At 42.3% G+C, this 21,943-nt stretch overlaps 1 protein-coding gene across 1 annotated transcript in view; it reads left to right on the top strand.

Annotated features, from left to right (window-relative positions):
- Window positions 1-21,943, top strand: part of LOC134587098 (interferon-induced, double-stranded RNA-activated protein kinase-like) — a 159,703-nt gene that overhangs the window by 8,997 nt on the left and 128,763 nt on the right. The window lies entirely within an intron of this gene.

Below are 21,943 nucleotides of genomic sequence, written 5' to 3'. Positions count from 1 at the left end.
TACACTAACACACACACTGCATTCATTACACTAACACACACTGTATTCACAACACTAACACACACTCTGCATTCATTGCACTGACACACACACACTGCATTCACTACACTAACACACACTGCATTCACTACACTAACACACACACTGCATTCATTACACTAACACACACACTGCATTCATTACACTAACACACACTCTGCATCCACTACACTGACACACACTATGCATCCACTACACTAACACACACACTGTATTCACTACACTAACACACACACTGCATCCACTACATTAACACACACATTCCATTCACTTCACTAACACACACGGCATCCACTACACTAACACACTGTATTCACTACACTCACACACACTGCATCCACTACACTAACACACACACACTGCATTCACTTCACTAACACACACTCTGCATCCACTACACTAACACACACATACTGTATTCACTACACTGACACACTGCATTCACTACACTGACACACTCTGCATTCACTACACCGACACACACTGTGCATTCACTACACCGACACACACTCTGCATTCACTACACCGACACACCCACTGCATTAATTACACTAACACACACACTGCATCCACTACACTAACACACACACACTGCATCCACTACACTTACACACACACTCTGCATCCACTACACTAACACACACACTCTGCATCCACTACACTAACACACACACTCTGCATTCACTACACTAACACACACACTCTGCATTCACTACACTGACACACACACTCTGCATTTATTACACTAACACACACTCTGCATTCACTACACTGAAACACACTCTGCATTCACTACACTGACACACACTCTGCATTCACTACACTGACACACACTCTGCATTAACTATACACACAGCATCCACTACACAAACATCCTGTATTCACAGTACACACACTGCATCCACCACACATTTAAACATTCTGCATTCACTATTCAGAGACACTGCGTCTAAAACACACACTACATCCACTAAACACATTGCATCTAGTACACACAAAAACTACATCCACTAGACAAACACACTACATCCACTACACACACTGCATCCGCTACACAAACACACACTCTGCATTCACTGTACAAACAGTATCTAATACACACAAACACTACATCCATTAAACACATTCTAATTCCACTATACACACCACATTCAGTCCTGCATCATTGTCTGCGGACTAGGTAAGAGTCCTGTGGGCGGACTCGTGGGTGGGCCGGGGGGGGATGGGGCGGGGGGCCCAGACCTTGTGCTTTGTCAGGGGCCCCAAAATTTCTGGTGGCGGCCCTGCAGGTAGACACACACATACAGTTACAGTCATACATACAGACAGTCATACACACATGCAGCCACTCACACCGTTACAGTCAGACAGTCTCTCACTCACACACAGTTTGACTGTGTGTGTGTGTGACTGTCTGTGTGGCTGTACGTATGTATGTGACTGTCCGCCTGTACCTGTGTGTGTGTTTGTCATTGTCTTCCTGCAACTGTGTGTGTGTGACTGTCTCACACACACACACCGTTGCAGGCAAACAATGACAATCACACACACACACCGTTGCAGGCAAACAATGACAAACACACACACAGTTGCAGGCAGACAATGACAGACACACACAGGTAGAAGCGGACAGTCACATACATATGTACAGCCACACACACAGTGTCACTTACACAGTAACACAGGCAGACAGTCACACATATAGTTGCGGTCACACACACAGGCAGACAGTCACACACATATTTGCAGTCACACAGGTGCACACACACAGTTACAGTTAGAAACAGGTATACACACAGGCAGACAGGCACACACACAGTTGCAGTCACACACAGGCAGACAGGCAGACACACACACACACACACACAGACAGAAAGGCACACACACAGAGGCAGAAAGTCACACACACAGGCAGTTACACACATAGGCAATCACACACATAGTTACCTGTGTGGAGTGGAAGCAGTGCAATTCCTGGAGTCTGGTAGTTGTTGAGGAAGCAGGGACTCCTTCCTGTGAAGCTTTTGTTTCTGGGTGCTTGTAGCTCCGCCTCTGCTTGAGACCCTTCTTCCGCCCTGAGTAAACACCCTCCTCAGTAAGCCCCACCCCTGCCACTTGGTAAGCTCCGCCCCTGCTGCCATGTTTTTTTGTTTGATAGTCCCGGGTGGAGAATACTGAAATACTCCACCCAGGTAGCTGGACGTGTGTGCTGTGTCGGTCACATGGATCCCCCTCCTGCCATGGGGCCCTGTGCAGGTGCACAGCACGCACACCCCTAAGGGTGGCCCTGCTCATGACATCAATGATTGCAGTTACTATATCTATTACTGCCAGTTTATTAACTTTACTGTTCTATCTATGCATGCTAATACTGCAATTGTTCAATTTCATTTGCTTATTTTAAAAAATGTGGTATTACTAATTGAAAATGTCGATCCATAATACTTATGTGCATGTTACTTATGCATATTTTTTGCTTGTTCTTAATTCTTGTTAACATAAATAAAAAACAAACAAAATAAAAATTATATATATAGTTAATGCATTGCTAAACAAAAATACACACACCAGTCAAGCCATAAGACATGCTTTCCAGTGGTGTATCCTGGTTTTGTGCTGCCCTAGGCAGGACAAAACTCAGGCGCCCCCCTCCCGCCCACGCCACCCCCACCCAACCCTCCCCCCCCCCACCCGCGCCACCCCCACCCAACCCTTCCCCCGTCCAGCCTTCTAAATACACACACACACACACATTCACTGACAAATACGCATACACTAGGTAACAGAAACACACACACACACTAACAGACACACTCACTATCAGACACACACACTCACTAGCAGATACACACACACACTCACACTAAACAGACACACAAACAGTCTAACAGACAAACACACTAACATACACACACACTTACAGACACACACACTAACACACACACACTGACATACACACACACACTAACACACACACAGACACACACTAACAGACACACACACACACTAACAGACACACACACACAGACACACTAACAGACATACACACACTAACAGACATACACACACACACTAACAGACATACACACACACACACACACACACACTAACAGACATACACACACACACACTAACAGACACACACACAGACACACTAACAGACATACACACACTAACAGACACACACACACACTAACAGACATACACACACTGACATACACACACACACACTAACAGACACACACAGACCCACACACTAACAGACACACACAGACCCACACACTAACACACACACACACTGACATACACACACACACACACACACACAAACACACACACACACACTAACAGACACACACACATACACACTAACAGACATACACACACACACACTAACACACACACACTGACATACACACACACAAACACACACACACTAACAGACACACACACAGACCCACACACTAACAGACACACACACAGACATACACACACACACACTTACAGACATACACACACACACTTACAGACATACACACACACTAACAGACATACACACACACACTAACAGACACACACACAAACACACACACACTAACAGACACACACACAGACACACTAACAGACATACACACACACTAACACACACACACTGACATACACACACACACTGACATACACACACAAACACACACACACTAACAGACACACACACAGACCCACACACTAACAGACACACACACAGACACACTAACAGACATACACACACACACACAGACATACACACACACACTAACAGACACACACTTACAGACATACAAACACTAACAGACACACACACACAGACACACTAACAGACATACACACACACTAACAGACATACACAGACATACAAACACACTCAATCACTCACATATTTAATAATTTTTTTTTGTAAATTTAACCCCCCCAGCCTCCTTACCTTTGGGAATGCTGGGGGGGGGGGGGGTATCTGTCTCCCTGCTGGTCCAGTGGCTGCTGGGCAGTGCGGGTAGGTGGGCGGCCGGCGAGGGAGCACTTCCTCTGAGCGGTCTGCTCAGCTCCCTCGCGCGCCGCAGAGTGATGCTGGGAGGCGGAGCCGGAATATGACGTCATATTCCAGCTCCCAGCCTCACTCTGCGGCGCGCGAGGGAGCTGAGCAGACCGCTCAGAGGAAGTGCTCCCTCGCCGGCCGCCCACCTACCCGCACTTCCCAGCAGCCCGCCGGCCGTCCAGCATGCCTTGTTAGCCGCGAGGCTAACAAGGCATTTGCCCTGGGCGTTTGGGGGCGGCTTTTTTTGCCGCCCCCTGAAAAATGCCGCCCAAGGCAAATGCCTTGTTTGCCTCGCGGCTAATACGCCCCTGATGCTTTCCCCACAGAAATCTCACTTTAACAGTGCTCTCACTACTGCAAGGGATTCTGGGTATGCATATGCAAATGAGCTCAACAAAGAACCACATTTTGCCTCATATTTCCACTTTATATATGGATTCCTTGAAGTATGTGTCTGCTGTATACAACAGCTTTGGAACAACTCAGTAAGAGGAGCAAAGCCAGTGAATCACTCATGGACAGCTGTTTCATGTTAATGCAACTCATCAGCATGAGGTTGGTTACTGGCTTGCAATAGAGGCTTGGTGTTACTTGTAAAGTACATACCAACAGAGTTGTGGTGGGAAAAAAAGTGTGAATGAAACCCCTTCCACCTGAAGTAAGTGGATAGTTACAGGGCCGGTGCAAGGATTTTTGCCGCCCTAGGCAAAAACAATTTTGCCGCCCCCCCCCCCCCATATGTCCTGCCCACCATGTGACATCACAATGCCCCGCCCATATGCTCTGCCATATGGGCCAACACCAGTCTTCACAAAGTGTCTTTTATCTGAAAAGGCAGTATGTTTACATTAAAAAGCCTACAGGCACAGGCTATAGACACCAGAACCACTACATTAAGCTGTAGTGCTTCTGGTGACTATAGTATCCATTTAATGTGAGGTAAATTAGAGATTAGTGCCACTAATAATATATTGGATTGCCTACTTACCACCAGATGAGGACAAGAGGCTGATGATGGGCTCAGTCTGGCTCCACAGGTCTGGTGTAGAAGAGGCTCTCTGGAGACTGTTTTTAACAGTGCTCAAAACAATTAACGAACAGGAAGCAGCTCCATTTTTTAGGGCCCCTTACACAGCTCAAGGTCTGGGCCCCCAGGGGGCATACGCCTACAATGCCCACCCATAAATCCACCTACATGGCCCATCCATGAGTTGGGGATTTTTTATGTGTGCAATTTGTGTAAGGGATGTAGTGTGTTTATATGGGATGTAGTGTGTGTTTGCGTGTAAGGAATGCATTGTATGTTTCTGTGTGTGTGTGTGTGTGTGTGTGTGTAAGGGGTGCAAGGTTTGTTTCTGTGTATGTAATTGAATGCAGTGTGTGTCTGTAAGGGGTGCATTAATTATGTAAGAGAACGTAAGGGATGTATTGTGTGTGAGTAGGAATGCATTGTATGTTTCTGTGTGTGTGTGTCTCACTTAGTGCTCTCCCTTGGCCCCATGTCCCTCTGCAGTCCCCCCTTGGTGGTCTTCTCACTCCCCTCTCCCCCCCTTAGTGGTCCTCCCTCTCCCAAACCCCTTAGTGGTCCTCCCTCTCTCAAACCCCTTAGTAGACTTTCCCCTACTCCCACCACCCCCTTAGTGGTAATCTCCCCCCTCCCCCTTAGTGGTCCTTACCCTCCTTCCCTCCCCTTAGTAGTCCTCCCTCCTTACCCCCCTTTGGTGGTCCTTCCCCCCCCCTTAGTGGTCCTCCCTCTCCCAAACACCTAGTGGACCTCCCCTCCTCCTCCCTCAGTGGTCCTTACCTTCCCATCCCCGTTCCCCCTGTGTTCCTTCACCCCCCTCCCCCAGTGGTCCTGACTCACCCCTCCCCTAGTGGTCCTTACCCTCCCCTCCCCTAGTGGTCCTTCCTCCCTCCTTCCCTCCCGTAGTAGTCCTTACCCTCCCTCCCCTCCCCTAGTGGTCCTTCCTCCCCCTCCTCTAGTGGTCCTTACTCTCCCCTCCCCTAGTGGTCCTTACCCCCCCCAGTGGTTCTTACCCCCCTGGTCCTTACCCACCCCCAGGGGTCCTTATCCACCCCCTCCCTCCCCTAGTGGTCCTTATCCCCCCCTCTCCCTCCCCTAGTGGTCCTTATCCTTCCTCCCCTCCGCTAGTGGTCCTTACCGCCCCCTCATGGTCCTTACCCCCCCCCCCAGTGGTCCTTACCCACCCCAGTGGTCCTTATCCACCCCCTCCCTCCCCTAGTGGTCCTTATCCCCCCCTCCCCCTCCCTCCCCTAGTGGTCCTTATCCTCCCTCCCCTCCCCTAGTGGTCCTTATCCCCCCTCCCCTCCCCTAGTGGTCCTTATCCCCCCTCTCCCTCCCTCCCCTAGTGGTCCTTATCCTCCCTCCCCTCCCCTAGTGGTCCTTACCCCCCTCATGATCCTTACCCCCCCAGTGGTCCTTACCCCCCCTGGTCCTTACCCACCCCCAGTGGTCCTTATCCCCCCTCTCCCTCCCTCCCCTAGTGGTCCTTATCCTCCCTCCCCTCCCCTAGTGGTCCTTACCCCCCCCTGGTCCTTACCCACCCCCAGTCGTCCTTACCTCCCTCCCCTCCCCTAGTGGTCCTTTCCCCCCCTCATGGTCCTTATCCACCCCCCCCCTGGTCCTTACCCACCCCCAGTGGTCCTTATCCCCCCCTCTCTCCCCTAGTGGTCCGTTATCCCCCCCCACCCCTAGTGGTCCGTTATCCCCCCCCTCCCCTAGTGGTCCGTTATTCCCCCCCACCCCCCCCCTCCCCTAGTGGTCCGTTATTCCCCCCCCTCCCCTAGCGGTCCATTATTCCCCCTCCCCTAGTGGTCCGTTATTCCCCCCCACCCCCCTCCCCTAGTGGTCCTGTTATGGGCAAATGCAAATATTACAAGTTTTAGAATGAAATGTTGTATTTCTTAAACTGTGTACTTTGTCTTTAAGAGATATTGCAAGTTGACAAGGTGTTAGAAATGGAACATATTGTTTTTCATAGATGTTTCTTTAAGCAATAACCTCAGTGCATAATATGTTTGCGCCATTTTGTCCCAGACGAATTACAATAACAATAATGCATAAACAAGCTTCAAGGCTATACTACGACTCTTTCAGTACACAATATACTGTGGTAACCCCAAGTTAATGGAACTTCCCCAAATCCGGGAATCTCCCACGACTGTGCACTTACGTCTTAGTATAAACAACAGATAAGCTATTCAGACTTTGGGAAGCCATCTTGTCCCAAGTTGGTGGAAGTTCCCCAAGTCAGGAAAATTTCCATGACGTGTGCACTTGCTTTTAGTTATGGCCTTGTATCTTTGCCAAATTAAGGGAGGTCCTAAATTGATTTAAAGTAGACAAGTTACTTTTTCATATATGAACTATGGTAACTCTAAAATGACGACACTTAAGGTATAAATAAGTGTACTTTTAAATGTTAACACACAGAGGAGAGACTTGGAGACAGACGCTGCTCCATCTTAAAATGACTGAGAGGCTGACATGATGACATGTTCAGAAGGGTATGTTAACCTATTAATGATATTTGCAAGCATTTAATTTCATCTTATAAACTCTGCTATAATGGATGTTATATGTCTATATTTATATTTTTATATAATAAATATCTAAAAGACAAAACTATTGCTTCCAAGACAATCCTTATTTTATATTGTATTCTCAATTATTTACATATGTTAAATAGAGGATCTCTTACTAACTATATAACATTATGGCTAAGATATCTGTATGGTTAGCCCTGCTAAGTTCTATGCTTTAAGACATTATAGAGGTAAATAAGGGAACCGCCCACGGTTACAATTGGCGACCATGAAGGGACTTGTACTTGGAAGCGTTAAATAAAAAATAATAAATACCTAGGTAACCTCTTATACGTAAGAGAAGACACAATACTTTGTCATGGCACAAGTCTTGAAATATCAAGAATCTATTGAGCTATTTGCAGCCCAGACTCAGAGAGAGATCATCATTAGAGATGATTTTAATGTGAACTTGTACAAGGCACTTTAAGTTCAGGTGCCAGGTACATTGTAATTAGCATACAATGCTGAAATTGTGGATCTTAATATCATAAGAGAACAAATATACATATTTGGTAATCTCCCTGATATGCCTAATACACCAGCACAGCATGGCCCATTAGTTCCAGGACAGTGGATTGCAGGCAGGGGGATATGTTCTCTTTGTAGCTGCGTAGTATGCATGCGCAGGAAAAAGATTAATGCAAAATGTTGTCAAAAGAAAAGTGATAAGACAGAGCGATGAATTTGAAGTCTAATTCCAAGAATGCATAGAAAATTGCATTATGGCTTAATGAAAACATTCATGCAACAGACAGACAGGATTTTTAAATTATTGCATTACTGCATTCTAGATTCTAATGTCCACTATATATGAAAAGTTTTATAAAACAGTGAAAATTTCCATACTGTCAGTTACGCTAGCTGTTCATTAAAAATCAGGAATTATAACAGCATAACTATTATTGGAGTCTGGAGTTTCCAGCCAAGGTTGCGGAGATAGGAGACATGTAAACATTCCAAGGAGTTGAGAAGTCGTTGTTTTATATTTCAGATTATGAACAACATTATCACATACAGCCATAAAGAGAAAGACATGGCTTTTAAATGCATTCAGTGCAGTACAATGCAGTACACTGCAGCATATATTTTATATAATATATGCTAACTAGCTCATATTTGTTTCTTAAACAGAGTTGAAATTATACTACCCTCCTAGAAAAAAGGGCAACAGGTGGTTATACACCACCCTTTGCTTCTCTAAATGCTCTGCAAAAAATAAATATTTATAAAATGATTAAAAATAATATATATGTAAAATAAACCAGGGCAAAATAAAATTGTAACTATACAGGATCTCTGATAACTTTTAAACTGAAATTATTAAAGGCTTATTTAAATAAAATGTTATATACATTTACAGCTTTAAATGTGACCAAAATATACTAAATGATGTGTTAAGCAGCCAGCCCAATTCACTAGAATAGCATAAGTATTCTACTATTTAAAGTGCACAATTCCTGCACATAATGACTTTGCTTGCTCGGGTACAGTCTTTAGTCTATTGCAATGACAGGATTAAAATCCACCAATTTTAAAAGGGAAAGCTTACTTAAATAAGTGGTACTATCCCACTGTACCTGTATTGCTAGCAGTAAGGAAATTAGAACAATGATATTGTACTACTGACTGTAATCAGATCAGACACACGTAATCTCAGTAAATTTCATAAACTAGGTTTTCATAAAATAATATAAAATAAGATTAAATATCAAAGTTGTTTATATATAAATACACCAATGTTGTTTATAAATAAATGTATATAGACTAGGTAGTAAGAGCATTTACATGCATTCAGCAGCCTGCTCTCTCAGAGTCAGAAACTGATTTATAAAAAAAATAAAAAATAAATAGGTAGGTTTTTAAAAAGTCCACAGTCAACCACACATGATGGGTAAAATAATTGCTTCTTTAAAAGCTATATGCTGCCACAATTATGTATATAAATACAGATTAGGGCACAGCGTAGAAATAAAAATACAGTTTCAAATCTCATATATGGGGATTCAGTTCCACGACATATTGGTGTATCTTACACTAATTCCAGTGGTAGATAGTGCTAATGCTGAAAGAGGCCAATTTTAATAATAATAATAATAATAATAATAATAATAATAATATGTTGTAAGAGCATTGTGAATATATATAATGCAAAATTAATTTGATATTGCAAAGCCTGACATTAACAATTAAGAAAAAAAGAAAAAGAATAATGCATAAAGAATAATGCATAAAAAATGCAGTGTCAAGTAAAGTGATAATGCTCTGATATAGTAAATCCCATTGCATATCACATATCATATATGCTATATGAAAAGTATAATTAAGGTAACTTTACTGTCCAAAGCCCCCTCACATCTATTTTATAGAATCTATACTTTTCTGTGGTCACCTCCAAAGGGGCCTCTGAAACTGGGGGGCTGAGAAGGGTGCTCATCCCAAAAGGAATAAGATTTCACAATAAAAAAAAATAAAAAAAAAATTAAATAAAATAAAAAATATAATAATAGAAGAGGTATTGTGGGAACATCCAGAACATGCATTTTTGTATATAATCTTAATTTGCAGATATTTTATGCCTTAAAGACATATAAAGGATATTTAATGAAATATGCAGGTATCTTTTTAAAAAATTAAGCAATGTTAAAAAATAAAATAAATAATAATAATAAAAATATATATATATTTTTACCACAATATAAACAGCTTTGTTAAACAGATTTAAGTACAAGTACTTATGTCAAGAAATATACCGAATCCATTTACAACAGGCAGGTTTAGCATAAATGAGAAGTGGGAGATTTATTATTGCCCAAGAAATCTCTGAACATATTCAGAATTTTTGAGAGCAACAAGTAAGATAGCAGATTGCAATGGACACCATTACAATATTGCTTTGCCAATTGAGGTCAGAGCTTTAAAGAATAAATAAATAAATATTCTATAACTCGCTAGACCACTGGCTTATAACGAACAGTTTGCACAACACTTATAAAATAGTTTGTTATACTGCACATTATAGCTGTGACAACATGATATACAGAGTAAAAATGCTATTTCACTGTTTAATAGACTTACCCAGTATTTAAGGACGACATGTTTCTTGCAAAGTAATCGGGACTTTGAGGGAGGTTCTAACTAATTAATTAATTTACTAAAGAAAAGAAAAAAGGTTTTGTTTTTTTTCCCCTGCAAGTGAGTTTTCAGTGCAAGGTCATTTTGTGTTCACAGACTATTCGGATTTAAAAAAAGCTGTTCTTTATCTCACACTACGAACGGCCTTGTAATTCCTATGCAAGTTGGCTTTTAAATGTTATTGTTTTAACTTTAATATATCATAGTTAATACAGAGGATAAAGTAATTTAAAGAAAGTATATTGAAAGTATATTAATTGATAGGATTTCATTTATCTATTTTGGTCCACTGTAAACTGATCTCTAGTCTCAGTCTGGTGTTCAAACAGTTTTTCTTACGATACGTCGTGTGTTTATATCCACAACTGCATTTTGCTTTGTGGTAACAAATTGAAAGCCTGGCATTGTAATACGTGTATGGACATGCTTATAACAAAGCATGGTCCCTCTCCTCATATAGTTGGCCGTTAACAGGCACTTTGATGCAGGGTGTCTGTGGTCACTGGATCACAAAAGAATACCCTATCTCTCAGTCATGATGCAGAGTTTATGCTTGCAAGGATATCCAGACCTTATCCACCTGGTATCCGCATAAATACTCCTATCGTTTAGAGGGGTTAATTACATAATAACCATTGAAGGTAATATGTTGATTGTTCTTCCTATAGAGGAAAGATAGACTTGCCCAAAAGCTTTTTCATGGCTAGGACAAGCTCCTATAGAGAGAGGTAATGTACTTCTGACTCCTGAAACGGAATATTGGTGGTCCAATATGGGAAATACTGTAATTCATGTGTTTAGTAATCATAAGCATTTGCTTATTGTCACATTACTGATGTACTGTTTATTGAAATATTAATATCTAACGTACTTTTTGAATTACTATACATTGGAAGTTTGCCAACATCTCATGGTTATAAATATGTTTTTGTATGTGTTGATGCATGTACCAGGTTTACTTGGATATATCCTGTGCGAAGTGCAACCTCTGATGCCACATTTTCTAGTCTCACTTCCTTAGTATGCATTTGATAATCCCAGGACCATCCCATTTGGATGGTGGTCCTGCAGTTACTGCAAAGGAAACCTAGAACTGGGCAACCACATTTGGGTTACTTTGGGATTTCAGTGCCCCAACCATCCCCAAAGTAGTGGGGTTGTGGTCTGGGAAAATGCTGAGGTTAAATGATTATTAACCAAGTTACTAGTTGCTTGCCCCACACAGTGGTATCTATTTATTCCTATGGTACATGTGAGCATTCACAACATACCTGATGATACAAATGGTGAAACACCATATGAAATGTTACATGTTTTTCACTGACAAACATATTTCTGCACCAAGGAGAGCTTAGAACATTGGTTCTATTAGAGAAATTTAGGGAAATTTTTTTTTCAGCCCATCTCACCATGCACCACCAACTTTTTCTTACTGTTGGCCAGTTTGTCCTGGAGAGGGTGACTCCGAGAACTTTTACTACAGAGAACAATCAGAGCCAACAGAGAACAGTAAGTTTTGATATTTTACTAACAGGACGTTCACAGAACCACTGACTGCTGACACAGTGAATGCTGTTAAAGATGACAAGATAAAACAAACAGAGGATGACAGAAATGCCACCAGAACACAGCCACCAGAATCATAGCCACATAACAGACTGAATCATGATCTGACATCTGAACCTGCAAATGTGAAGGAGAAAGGATGAACAGACAGGCGTGATACATTCACAGTTAACATGGAATGAATGAAAAATGAATCATCAACATCGTTATAAGAAAGACTCTGGAGAAAACAGAGACTGAACCTGAATTATCTCATACAGTAAGAAAGAAATGCAAAGATGGAAGCAAAAGGATGCTAGAAAATCGGTTATGGTGTCTCCTTCTTACAATCTGCAGCATTATCATAACATCAACCCTAGCTGTCGTTTTAAAACTGCATTGGGATTATGTTAACAAGCAGGAAGCACCTGAACTGAATTGGACTGCACACTATACAAGTTCTTTGATCGTGAGGACTACCTCCAAGAACCTTCTCAAAAGGAGAGACACAGTGAAATGAATACACTGGTATTTCACAAGGAACCTACTGAGATCATTCCAAAAAACGATTATACATGAGAGAGATGTGATTGGACTATTTCAAATCCTAATAATGGACTCAACGATGATGGCAAAGCATGCTGAAATCAGAAAAAGATGGGACAGATGCTTGTGAAAGACTTAGGATGCACCTATGAAGGTGATGTAAGAAAAGACTTTGCCATATAGTTTATCATTGAATGACTACCGCAAACAGCCTTCTTATGCTGAAAAGAAGTGCTATGTTAATTCTGGACATTGCTATTGCTATTGCTATCCAGACAGAAGATGACCGGAAAAAGAAATAAAGGCTGATAATTGTCAACACCCAGCTGTTTCTCAAGATGGAACATGGTACTGAGAAAACCTGATTGACTATCAAAGCGCCTCACAGTACAAGACACAGATTGTTGCCTACAACTCAGAAAACGTGGTTAATAGGAAGGAGCAGAAGAAGAGGAATATAGATTTCTACTGGAGTGAAAACCATCCTGGAACAATATTCTGTAACAATGAACTTTACAATGACATTTGGTGGCATATAAATTTGAAGTCGGAAGAAACATATCAATTAACGAAAGAAACCTTGATGCAATTAATAAATAATAACAACACAGGCCTACTAAGAGCAGATGCCCTGCGAAGAGAATGGAATATAAAAGACCAGCAAAATCTGTCAGAAACCTTACATCCTGGGACACTTGTACTAAAGCACGATTTGCAGCTTTTCTTAAACTCTACATATTATGTACATACCTGCAAAGTAAGGAACTCCTGTAAACATAAACACAGAGACATTGCTACAACAAGGAATCTGTCATTGTTCTTTTGCAGATGTGATCTACCGATGTACTCCTTGCTCTTTTGGTATAACTATACCCATCAAAACGTTAAATGGCTCCATAGAATCAAACGACAAAGGATTTTTGCTATATTCTGGACTTCCAGGAATGTGGTGCATGGACAGAAAAATGATAATTACTAAAGCAATCATGCTATTTGTTTCCCTGTATCAGAAATGTGTCAGTGACAACGTGTAATATAATACAGATACTATAATTAATGGTATAAAATAAACACATAATGTGTTAATTACAAAGGTGGATAGACTTTGTGAATATCTGAAACGCAATTGAAGATTATTGCTAAAATGCCATATGCAGCTGCAGTCTGGCCTACAAACAAATATATTAGACATAAAGGATAAGAGCATAACAGCTAATTATCCAGATGAATAATTGAATCATGATAGTTAAAGAACATATGACTACAATAACAACTGCAATAATGATTGTTTTTACCTTAAAAGAAAATGTAAAATGTTTTTATTACATCAGAAACTACTCGATATTCGTTTAAGTTTGCAGAGTGGTATAATTAATACAATCTAATTAATATATGTGAAGTACTTGAACAGTTAAAATGTAACTGAAAGACAGGCAGAAACTTTACTTCACCTATCATAAAGTTTATTTACAATGATCAACATATTCAGTCTGCCATAGCTAAGGCCAGTCAATGGAAAGTAAAAGAGTATTATGGATTAACCCGTCCAGGTGATATACATGATGATTTTGGAAATTGATCATTTAGGTCACCTATTGCAAACAGGTGAAAAGATGTCAAAGATATAAATTCAACATCCATACCACTCTATGTATATATATTAAAATACACATAGAAATATTTTATCGGTTTTTCAAATACCAAGGAATTGTTATTTGGTTTGTGATGGTTAAAGGTAAATAAAACCACCTATACACAAAGGTAGAGATAAAATATAAATACCTTCAATATTGTATCTGAGTGCTTTCTTAACTCACTTTTAGAAATAATAAATATCCAAATCATCTTAAGCCACACCCAACAGCCACTGAAAAATATACTTAAACAATTAAGATTCTCATTGTTAAGCATCCAATCTTTCCATAATGGCTGTCAGATCTTGGTAAAAATAAAAATAAAATTCAATATTTGGGTGTTTCTGGTATTTTAAGCCACTAATAACTGTAGTTATTATATTATCTAACCATAACTTAGGGAATAAGTTGTCTTCTCCCTAACAGGACAAAGAAAGATAAATAATGTCATATTTCCAATTATCAACTATTCTAAATATATTGAGACATTTTGAATAAAAGAGTATTTTTATCATTTAAAGATAATGTAATTTTACATACCATTGTGAACAAAGGCGGTAAATACTGTTTCATATTATCCTTATATCTCTTAATCATATACAATGGTTTTATCTCTAAAACAAAACACTAGAAAGATTAACTATGTTACTATTTCATCTATCATTATTATACAAAGTATAACAACAAATGTAAAGATTTTTCCACAGATTTTACCTGTTAACATTTTTAGCACAACAGCACCTGATGTCAGTGAGATGTCTATCACTGAGATGTTACAAAGATTCCAATCCAGAAAAAAGAGGCGTTCTTGAGATACCACTTCGATTGCTGTATCAACATAACATTTACTATAATGGGAACCATGTCACTTAAGACAATGTCTTGGATGTCTTGGAAACGCTGTCAATTAATTTATTCCGTAAAAGAATATCGGAGAGTATCCAATCTATACACATCATAAACGGTGTAAAAATATTTCATGAAAAAACAAAACAAAAAAAGCAAAGACAAAGACAAATACCAACACCATCACCACGGTGATAACAGATGATGCTGATTCAATATCTGCAACCAATTCTAGCCAAAAATTTGGAAAGCTGGACTCCACAACCTATACTCTACAACAAATACCCGGGTATTCTACAAACACAACCTCCAGCAATATATCTAAGGAATGTAAACTTCTACAGGCCTTTACAGACTTTGGATTACAAATACAATTACTACTTTTAACTTTGGATTACAATTCGTATCTGGATCCATCCAAGAATATCTTACTCTAGAACTTGGTGTTCTTTTCAATTCTTTCCCAGTCAAAAGCTTTGCTCATTTTAATCAACCACCTTTACAGGCAAAGACACACTACGGATATTTTACTGTTACAACAATGATCAAAGATGCTGGGAGCACAAAAAAACCTAGACTGTTGGAGAACTTTGGTTCACTAATTTAAGGAAGAAATTGTCTACAATGACCACAGTTTAATGGAGAGGGTGTTATGGGCAAATGCAAATATTACAAGTTTTAGAATGAAATGTTGTATTTCTTAAACTGTGTACTTTGTCTTTAAGAGATATTGCAAGTTGACAAGGTGTTAGAAATGGAACATATTGTTTTTCATAGATGTTTCTTTAAGCAATAACCTCAGTGCATAATATGTTTGCGCCATTTTGTCCCAGACGAATTACAATAACAATAATGCATAAACAAGCTTCAAGGCTATACTACGACTCTTTCAGTACACAATATACTGTGGTAACCCCAAGTTAATGGAACTTCCCCAAATCCGGGAATCTCCCACGACTGTGCACTTACGTCTTAGTATAAACAACAGATAAGCTATTCAGACTTTGGGAAGCCATCTTGTCCCAAGTTGGTGGAAGTTCCCCAAGTCAGGAAAATTTCCATGACGTGTGCACTTGCTTTTAGTTATGGCCTTGTATCTTTGCCAAATTAAGGGAGGTCCTAAATTGATTTAAAGTAGACAAGTTACTTTTTCATATATGAACTATGGTAACTCTAAAATGACGACACTTAAGGTATAAATAAGTGTACTTTTAAATGTTAACACACAGAGGAGAGACTTGGAGACAGACGCTGCTCCATCTTAAAATGACTGAGAGGCTGACATGATGACATGTTCAGAAGGGTATGTTAACCTATTAATGATATTTGCAAGCATTTAATTTCATCTTATAAACTCTGCTATAATGGATGTTATATGTCTATATTTATATTTTTATATAATAAATATCTAAAAGACAAAACTATTGCTTCCAAGACAATCCTTATTTTATATTGTATTCTCAATTATTTACATATGTTAAATAGAGGATCTCTTACTAACTATATAACATTATGGCTAAGATATCTGTATGGTTAGCCCTGCTAAGTTCTATGCTTTAAGACATTATAGAGGTAAATAAGGGAACCGCCCACGGTTACAATCCATTATTCCCCCTCCCCTAGTGGTCCGTTATTCCCCCCCACCCCCCCTCCCCTAGTGGTCCGTTATTCCCCCCCAACCCCACCCCCCTCCCCTAGTGGTCCGTTATTCCCCCCCACCCCCCCTCCCATAGTGGTCCGTTATTCCCCCCCCACCCCCTTCCCATAGTGGTCCGTTATTCCCCCCCACCCCCCCTCCCATAGTGGTCCATTATTCCCCCCCCCCCACCCCCTCCCATAGTGGTCCATTATTCCCCCCCATCCCCCCTCCCATAGTGGTCTGTTATTCCCCCCCCCACCCCCCCTCCCATAGTGGTCCTTACCCTCCCCTCCTGCCCATGTAGCGTGGCCGGGCGGCGCGGAACCAGGGACAGGAACCTCTGTTTCCTGTACCCGGACGCCGGCGGACTGACAGGAAGTGCTCACTCAGTGAGCCTCGTGTGTGGTCGGTCAAATTAAGACTTCCAGGAAATTCCTGAACCCCTGAACCGATCTGGGTGATTTGTGGATATGTTGTTCACCCAGATCGGAGCTCTCAGGGGATGTAACTTTTAGGGGGTTGTTATGTATTTTTAAGGTACTTTTGGGGTATTTGGGAACTGAGTGTTTTTTGTGCTGGAGATAATTGAGTTTTGCACAGCTCCTGACTGAATTATCTCCCAGGCATAGGGAAGGGACTATCCTGTTTTCTGTGGGAGTGTCATGGGTGTGCTCAACTGTATTTCAAACTGTATAAAAGCAGGCCATCTGGCCAGATTAAACATAGTTCAGTTTATACTCCTAGAACTATGTGTCGTCTAGTTACTGGGAGGGGAAAGGGCTAATCACTGTTCCAGCATGGAGGATTCAGTGGGGAAAGTCCTTGTAAGGACTAGAGCTCCCAGGACTGAGTGTCATCCTGCGAGTGGATAGCGTTAGTCCCCTATTCGGTTCCAGGACTCCAGTCAAGCCACGGCGACTGGGGGGCAGAAGCGCTGAGGTTTTTCCCCTGTTCCAGCTAGGAAGCGATCCTTTGGCAGAGGTACCCAGCCGGGGTACAGGGAGCTACATTACATTTGGTGATAGCAGTGGGATGGCTTCCTAGCCATAGGAAACCAGCATTACTTCAGAGATGGGAGGCAAGTACCGTCGGGAAGTAAGCAGCATCGACACCCAGCTTCAGCACCAGTTACAGGAGGTGCTGCACAGTTTGGATTACCCTTACTCCACAGAAAAAGAGACAGAATGGAGGCTGATGCTCTAAACCGAACTCTGGGTGGAGGTTCTAGGAGAAATTTTACCAAATTCTAACCAACGCAGATGGGACCTATTCGACCTATGGATGCCGTTTCTGGGAAAGCAGCCCCTAGAGGAGTGGGTAAGGGAACTAGAGTGGTTAGACGAATCATACCGGGCCTTATGGTGGCATGCCAGCCACCTCTACCCAGGGCTACTCCCCTACCAGCTTTGCGAGGGAAAGGACTATGTTGGGCCTGGGCTGTTGTGGGAGGCTTTTGAGGATCTCCTGGAGTTTGAAAACCTGGACAGTACTATGGGTGCATCCGTGACATGCGGGAAGTCAGCTTGGGGCTTACGTTGGTGGCAGAATTACAATCGGAGCGGCAGACAGAGTTACAGGGAGAGAAGTGTGTTGACCTTCCTCCCTAGCGGCAGAGTGTGTTATTGGGAGAAAAGACGGTCGGTCTCGGTTCCCAGCGGCAGTGTATTATGCAAACAATCTCCCCGGCGGCAGACAGAGTTACAAGGAGAACAGTGTGTCGTCCTTCCTCCCCAGCGGCAGAGTGTGTTATTGGGAGAAGAGATGGTCAGTCTCTCTCCCAAATGGCAGTCAGAGGTACAGAGAGAGGAGACAGCTGGTCCCTCTCCTCAACCACAGTGGGAGCGCATGGGAGTGGGATCAACCGGTCCCATTCCCCAACAGCGCTGCCTGTCACAAGGAGGCAGGATACCGGGAGCGGGTGGTGCAGATGGGACCGAGGTCTCTGCACCAGCCCTACAGGAATGCTGGGCAGCCTGCCCATATCCCCAGCTGCGGAATCCCGGCCAAGATGAGGATGCCAGCAGCAGTCTTCCCCAAGAGCAGGGTGTGAGTCTGGGAGAGGAGGGTGTCATCCCTCCCCAGCCACAGCAGGAACGCCAGGGAGAGTGGGTAGTTGATTCCTCTCCTGCAACCAATTCCTAACCAGGTTCCGGGTGCAGTGGAGGGAACTATGGCAGAAGAGCTGGCAGCAGGGCCATTCATAATTATACAGGCCATTAATTTCAGCATCAATAGGAGAAAAGAAACAGTAAGTACATAACATAAATTTAACATAATATTAAATTCCTTCATACCATCCATTTATTCTAATCGGTTTCTAATGTATGCATTGTCCTAGAATACGTGATGCCATGCTTGGGAAAACAACAAAAATAATCCATGGTTACCAATTTTTTTTTTCCCTTTGATGGGCATTAGCATGGCAGTACTAAATTCCTAGCCTGGGAATATATGCCGTATACATGAACGAAGGCCATCTTAGCCTGGGGATGTATTTAGAGTAAATTTTGCTTTTATTTCCTGAGCTGAGGGAGTAATGGGAAGAATTTCACCCCAGTATTAGTGTTGCCGTGGTCCATGACTGGGAAAGGAAACTATCATTAAGTACATTTCCCATTATTTTCTAGTGTAAAAAATAGGCATAACTATTAAGATCTATTCAATACAAAATAAAATGTAAAAAAAATATAGAAAATAACCTTAATAATAAATAGTTGCAAAGATTGAACTGATAGTTAACAAAAATCCCCCGAAAAGGCACAAATTATGCAGCAACCATTTTTATAAATATCTCCCAGAGTATGCCATCAATCTGCATGCCAGTTATCCTGAATGGTGGTACCATTCCATTTTCAGTGTTTTCTCCTGCGGGACAATCAGCACAGAGTCAGCACATCATTAGACACTGTGGCTTGCACTGTACTAAGTAAACCTAAGGCACTCTGTGTAAGGGATGCCCAGATTTGGTCTGGCCTTTTATAGGGGTGCCCATTATCACCACTTTCTTCTGGGCCACCAAACTCCAGTTCTGCCCAGATCAGGGCCAGATTAAGAGCCCAGTGGGCCTGGTGCTGACAATTATGATGGGGCCTAATTACAGAATCTTATCTACCAAAAACACTAAAACAGTCATAGCTCCCAAGCGTCATGTATCTGACATGGTGTTGGAGGGAAACTCAAAGGATACTCTATGCTAATCTAATTTATGCTTTTATCTTTCAAGTAAATCCATACCCTCTAACAGCAGTGTCCAGTGAAGCAGGAAGTCAATGGGCAGGGTTAAAGGGTGGGCCACTGATGCGAATCACGTGACCAGAACTGCCAAAAGGGGCGAACATGCCCAAAAAGGGGGTATGTCTGTCCAAAGAATTTAAAGGCCAGCCTGGCATCAGTGTCCCTATGTATCACAGTGTCAGTGTCCCCATGTCACCCAGTGTCTCAGTGTCCTCATTTCTCCATGTGTCCCTATGTCTCAGTGTTTCCAGTGTCACTAGGATACTAGGGGACACTGAGACACCAGGGGGCACTGCTACACCAGAGGGCACTGAGACACTTGGGGACACTGGGAGACATGGGGCACTTGTGGATACAGACATGGGGACACTGGGAGACATGGGGACACAGACACTAGGGACACAGAGACATGGGGACACAGACACTGGGAGACATGGGGCCACTGAGACACTAGGGACACTGGCTGGGAAGCATGGGGACACTGAGACACTTGGGGACACTGGGAGACATGGGGGCTCTTGTGGACATAGACATGGGGACACTGAAAAATGTGGGGACACTGGGAGACATGGGGACACTGAGACACTAGGGACACTGGCTGGGAGAAATGGGGACAGTGAGACACTAGGGACACTGGCTGGGAGACATGTGGGCACTGGGAGACAGATATTTGGGGACACTGGGAGACATGGGGACACTGAGACACTAGGGACAGTGAGTCATGGAGACACAGACACTGGGAGTCTAGGGACACTGGGAGCAATGGGGACACTAGGGACACTGGCTGGGAGACATGGAGACACTGTGTCCCTAGTGTCTCCATGTCCCAATGTGTCTCACAGCGTCCCCATGTTTCTCAGTGTCCCCAAGTGTCCCCTAGTGTCTCAGTGTCCCCATGTTTCCCTGCTGCCTTTCCCTCCCCTCCCTCACTTTCCTTAGCTGTAGTCTGTCTCTGCAGACTGGGAGCTGCTGTCTGAACTCTCTGTGCTGTGTAGCTGCTCTCCCCTGGATCAGTGAGTAGAGATATCCCTGCCTCTCTCCACACACAGTGACCCCCTACTGGCTGGTGCTGGTATTGCAGCGTAATCTCCGTTTATACTCAGAAAAATATCTGAATTTGTATTGCCGGTATTACTGCAATACCGGCACGGCTAGGCACCCACAAATACCAGCTGTGCTGGTAAAATACCAGTCAAGTGGCAAACCCAAGAGTAGCGTGTAAAAAAAAAAGAAAAAGTGAAAAAAACTTTTTCTTTTTTTTCCAAATGGGCCTATTTCATTGGCCTGAACCTGGAGCTGCAGCTCCATCAGCCCCTATGTTAATCCGGCCCTGGCCCAGATGCATACCTTCCGTTGTTATGAGATATGATAATATGTCATGTAATCTTCTTTGAAGATTGGATCGCAACTAGACCGATATAATCCTAAAATCCATGAGAATTGACATTACTAGTTTTTGCAAATTTGCACCCTACTTGAACAACAATTTAGGCCAGATAAGATTTAAATTGTCAGTTTAATAATATTACCAGCAATAACTGTTTAGTTAAATTGCTATATTTTAAAATATAGTTACATAGTTACATAGCTGAAAAGAGACTTGCGTCCATCAAGTTCAGCCTTTCTCCCATATGTTTTTGCTGTTGA

Source organism: Pelobates fuscus, chromosome 2 (assembly GCF_036172605.1).
Source record: "Pelobates fuscus isolate aPelFus1 chromosome 2, aPelFus1.pri, whole genome shotgun sequence".
Taxonomy (NCBI): domain Eukaryota; kingdom Metazoa; phylum Chordata; class Amphibia; order Anura; family Pelobatidae; genus Pelobates; species Pelobates fuscus.
Note: the sequence above shows the minus strand (reverse complement) of the source record. Positions and strands in the feature narration are given on the sequence as shown.